Source organism: Sturnus vulgaris, unplaced genomic scaffold (assembly GCF_052056855.1).
Source record: "Sturnus vulgaris isolate bStuVul1 unplaced genomic scaffold, bStuVul1.hap1 Scaffold_195, whole genome shotgun sequence".
Classification (NCBI taxonomy): domain Eukaryota; kingdom Metazoa; phylum Chordata; class Aves; order Passeriformes; family Sturnidae; genus Sturnus; species Sturnus vulgaris.
In genome coordinates, this window is record NW_028276170.1 from 12,317,141 (window position 1) to 12,321,600 (window position 4,460).

Below are 4,460 nucleotides of genomic sequence, written 5' to 3' on the forward strand. Positions count from 1 at the left end.
CTGGGGGCTGTGCCAAGCCGGGCTTTGGCCTGGGGGCTGTCAGGGAGGGCGCAGGGAGGAGTCCCGGCAGGGATAAAGGTGCTCCTGCCCTGCTGCAGCCTCAGCCAGCGCTGCCCAGGGCGAGAGGAAGATGAAGGTGGCTGTGCTCAGCGTGGCCCTGCTCTTCTCCATCCTGCTGTGCCTGCCGGCACAGAGCGAGGTGAGGCTCCAAAGCCACGGGCTGGGCTCAGGTCTGAGGGCTCTTCCCAATGCAGGGGCTCCGCCGGGCTCCCCGGCCCCGGGCCGTGCCGCTTTCTCCTCGCCACCATTGCCTCTGTCCTTCCCCTTGCCGCAATTCAACTCCCGCTGCCAGAGCCCGGCTGAACCACGGATGCTCGGACCCGGCTCCTCCCTGCGAGGGCCACAGAGCTTTCCTGTGCTGCTATCCCCAAATCCCGTCCTTTTGGGCCTCCCCATCCCATCCCATCCCATCCCATCCCATCCCATCCCATCCCATCCCATCCCATCCCATCCCATCCCATCCCATCCTCTTGATCCCCTCGGGCATCTCCCCAGCATCTCCTCTGTTGCCCACACAAGAACAAAGGCCAATCCCAAACTAGGCTGAAGTGGGACCAAGAGGTCCAAACTCATTTAAGTACAGACTAGGCTGAACTCGGCCAAACTGGGATGAACTGTTCCAGTCCCAAGCCAGGCTGAGCTGGCACAAACTGGGAAATGCCTCCCCTCCCCTTCGCCCCCTGCTCCCCTCAAGCCCCCAGATGATTCCCAGGGGGAATCTTTGCCCTCAGTTCATTGCCTTCCACCCTGCAGTGATGTTCCCAAATCCCCTGGCACCCCCTGCTCAGAGCAGAGGACAGCCATGGGTGGGAGGTGGGGGGCTGGGGACTCCTGTGTCCCCCCAGCCCCTCAAGGGCCAATCCTGACCAACCTTTTGCTCTCCTTGCCCAGGCCACCTTTGATGGCAGTGGTGGAGCTGTATGTGCTGGGGTAAGTCCTGGAGCTGGGTGCACCAGTGTGGGAACTGGGGGGAAGTTTGGTCACCCCCAATCTTTACTAGGACTGGGGACACCCCAGTGACATCTCATGCTCTCTCCACAGCGAGTTGGTGGCATTGCTTTTGGCAAGGTGAGTACCCCGAGTTCTTCTGCTGAACCAGGCCCTCCCCTCTCATGGCCATGACCCTCCAGGCCATCCCAGTGCACCCCAGTGCGTGCCTGTACATCCCAGAGCTTCCCAAGGCTGCCCCTTCCCCAGGGTCCCCATTGTATTCCCACCCATCTCAGTGCACCCCAGGCACCCCAAAGAGCCCCAGACCCAGTCCACTTCCTCTCCTCTTTCCCTCCACTCCCTTCCCTTTCTCATTCTCCATGACAGTATCCCCAAATCCCCCTCCTGGACTCCCAAAGCCCCTCCCAAACTGAAGAATTTTGGTCCTCTGCCCCAGCTTTCCCCTGTCCCCACCCACCTCCCACTTCAGCCCCCATGTCCCCCCACTGGAATTCCTGCCTCCCCACCTGCATTCCCCCATTCCCATCCCTTCAGCACCCCCAGCCCCATCCCCTGGGTCCCCAAACTCCCCCCAGTTCAGTGTCTTTGGGGCCCTCACATCCCACTCCATCCCCTCCTCCTTGGAGGCCCCAAATTCCCCTCGCTCTCCTCGTCTCCATCCCCATCGTGGTCCCTGCAGGAACAGGGATCGGGTGAAACTGCCTGGAGTGGGACTGGAGGAGCAGAAGGGATTTTCCCCCTCAGATTGGGGATAGCCACAGGGCGTGGGGACACCTGTGACCCGCTGAGTCCCACAGGGGCCATTCCAGACTAAACCTTTGCTCTCCATCTGCAGGTAGTCATAGGAGGAGCTGCAGGTGGATGCATTGTGGTAAGTCCTGGAATTGGGGCACCAGTGTGGGAACTGGGGGCCAGTTGGGTCCCCCCATGCCTTGCTGGGACTGGGGACACCCCAGTGACCAGTGACGTCTCCCCATCTCTCTGCAGAGAAAGAACGGAGTACAACGAGTGAAGAGGTCTGAGGTGGGTACCCGCAGTTCTGCTGGGCCCAGAGCTTCCCCTGTCCTCGTCATCACCCCCAGTGCACCCCAGCACACCCCACTGTGCCCCAGTACACCCCAGCCTGGCCCAGTATCTCCCAACCAGCCCCAGTATCCCCCAGTGTGGCTCTAACCCCGCCTTTCTCCCCAGCCCCTCGTGGCTGAGCAGGTGGAGCTTCTGCGGGAGTGATGCCCGGCTGCCCCTCTGGATGCCCTGGTGAGAAATCTTGGCGGATTCCAGCCCCACAAAAGATCCTCGGGGACCAGGGCAGAGCCTTGAGCCCTGTGGGGTGGGCAGAGCTTGGGAAAGTCAGAGGGACATGGAGGGGGCTGTCCCTGATCCATGTGCTGGGGTTCGGTGGACAGAGCTGTCCCCAAGGCTTTCCTTGCACTGGGGGGCTCTGGGGACACCCAGTGTCCCTGTGGAGCAGCAAGGGCTCTGAGAAGTTTTGGGATATTCCAGGGTGAGGGACTCTGGGAGCCCCATGGATGTCAGGAGCCAAGCCCAGTCCCAGGTGTATCTGGGGCTCCAAATCCCTTCTCCTGCTGCAGGTCCCTGCAAAGAGAGGGGTGGGAACAAGGTCCCTCTCGTGTCCCAGTGGACACGGGTGTCACGACTTGGGCTTTGCCTTTCAGGTCTGGAACTGGTGATTGGAGCCAGATCCTGTCCCCCTCCAGCAGCATGAGGAGATGATCATCTCTGGATAATCCCCCTGATCCCCTGGGAGCCCTGGGAATTTCCCTGGAATAATCAATAAACCCCTTCAGCAAAACAACTCTGTGTATGCACGTGTGCCTGTTCTCATGTCTGTGTGTGTGTTCCCCTGTCCATGTGTGTGTTCCCACATCCATGTGTGTTCCCATGTCCCTGTGTGTTATCTCCATGTGTGTTCCCATGTCCATGTTCCATGTCCCTGTGTGTTCCCACATCCATGTGTGTTCCATGTCTATGTGTATCCATGTGTGTTCCTGTGTCCATGTCCATGTTTTGTGTCCACATTTATTCCCATGTCGCTGTGTGCTCCATGTTTTTGTGTGTTCTTATCTCCATGTGTGTTTGTGTGTCCCTGTGTGTTCCCACATCCTTGTGTGTTCCTGTGTCCCTGTGTGTTATCTCCATGTGTGTTCCCATGTCCGTGTTCCTGTCCCTGTGTGTTCTGTGGCCCTTGTTCAACCCTGCGAGTCTCCAGTCCCTCCCCCACCATGACCAGAGTGACTCCGGGGGCTCCCAGGGGTCTCTCTCCCCTCCCCCCCACTGTGTGCCCTGGGCAGGGCAGGCTGGGACACCCTGGAATGTCCCCCTGGAGCTGGGAGGGACGAGGGGCACCCAGAGCAGCCTCTGGAGCCCCCAGGGTTTGGGGCACAGAGGGAAACAGGTTCTGCCCAGGGCTCTGGGAGCCCCATCCCCAGGGAGCACAGGCTGGGCTCGGGGCAGGAGAGGATCATGGCCAGGAGCCTGGAGCCCTGGCTCCCCTGCTCCGTCTGGGAGTGACAGAGATTCCCTGGCCAAGGATCAGCACTCGTGGCTTCATGGCTGTTGGCAGTGAGGGGGTTAAGGTCACTTGAAGAATCTTGGGCTGTTCAGATCCCATCCTTGAGGTGCCTCTGCCCAAATTCAGGGACAAATGGGACCAAAGTCAATAGTCTGGAATTTACTGAACAATAAAATGCCAGGGAGAGAAAGGAGGAAGGGCAGGAAGAGAGGGAGAAGGGAGGGAGAGAGATCAGTCAGAAGGTCAGCACCACCCATGGATCCAGCAGTGTCCTGTTGGTCCTTCTTCCCCTGGAGCTTTTGGGTGGTGGGGGGTCCTGAGGTCATTCTGAACTTCTCCCTGTTTATCCATTTTAGCAAACTCAGGAATCAGTGCTCATGGGCTACACCCCTCTCTAATGCCATTGGTTTAACGATTCCCTGGCCTTGGGTGCTGATGATTCCAGGCTCAGGCTGACTCTTCTGTTCAGCCGGAGGTTTCTGGGCTTGGTGGTGGCCATGGATCAGTGGTCACCATCTGCCCCTCTGGAATTCCCTTTGACCCAGTCACAGCTGATTCCAGCACCAGTGCTGGGTTGGATTTCCTTGTCCACCACCAGGGTCCATTCTGATCCCCCAGCTTTGTTTACCTCCCCCAAGGTCCAAGATGGCCTGAGGACAATTGTCCCACCTTGATCTTACCTTAGGGAGCTCCATTCTGTGCTCGTCTCTTGGCAAAATCCCCCTGTGGGGACAGTGTTTGGGATGGGCAACTGCTGCTCCTTAGTCCCAACACCAGTGGAGCCTCCCCAGCCCCCAGGAGTCCTGCCTGGGTGTCCCCAAGGTGTCCCCTAAGTGTTCCAGCCCAGTGACCCCCTGGTGACCCCCTCCAGCCCCACTTCATGCAGCTCCCAGAGCACAGCGAGGTCTTTGAGGCT

The 4,460-nt window shown here is 59.3% G+C and overlaps 1 long non-coding RNA gene across 1 annotated transcript; it reads left to right on the forward strand.

Moving 5' to 3' along the window:
• The first annotated feature begins 2,202 nt into the window (after window positions 1–2,202).
• Window positions 2,203–2,827, forward strand: LOC148218088 (uncharacterized). Its single transcript, XR_015800588.1, has 2 exons — window positions 2,203–2,268; window positions 2,688–2,827. It is a non-coding gene; the product is annotated as an uncharacterized LOC148218088 (long non-coding RNA).
• The last annotated feature ends 1,633 nt before the right edge of the window (window positions 2,828–4,460 follow it).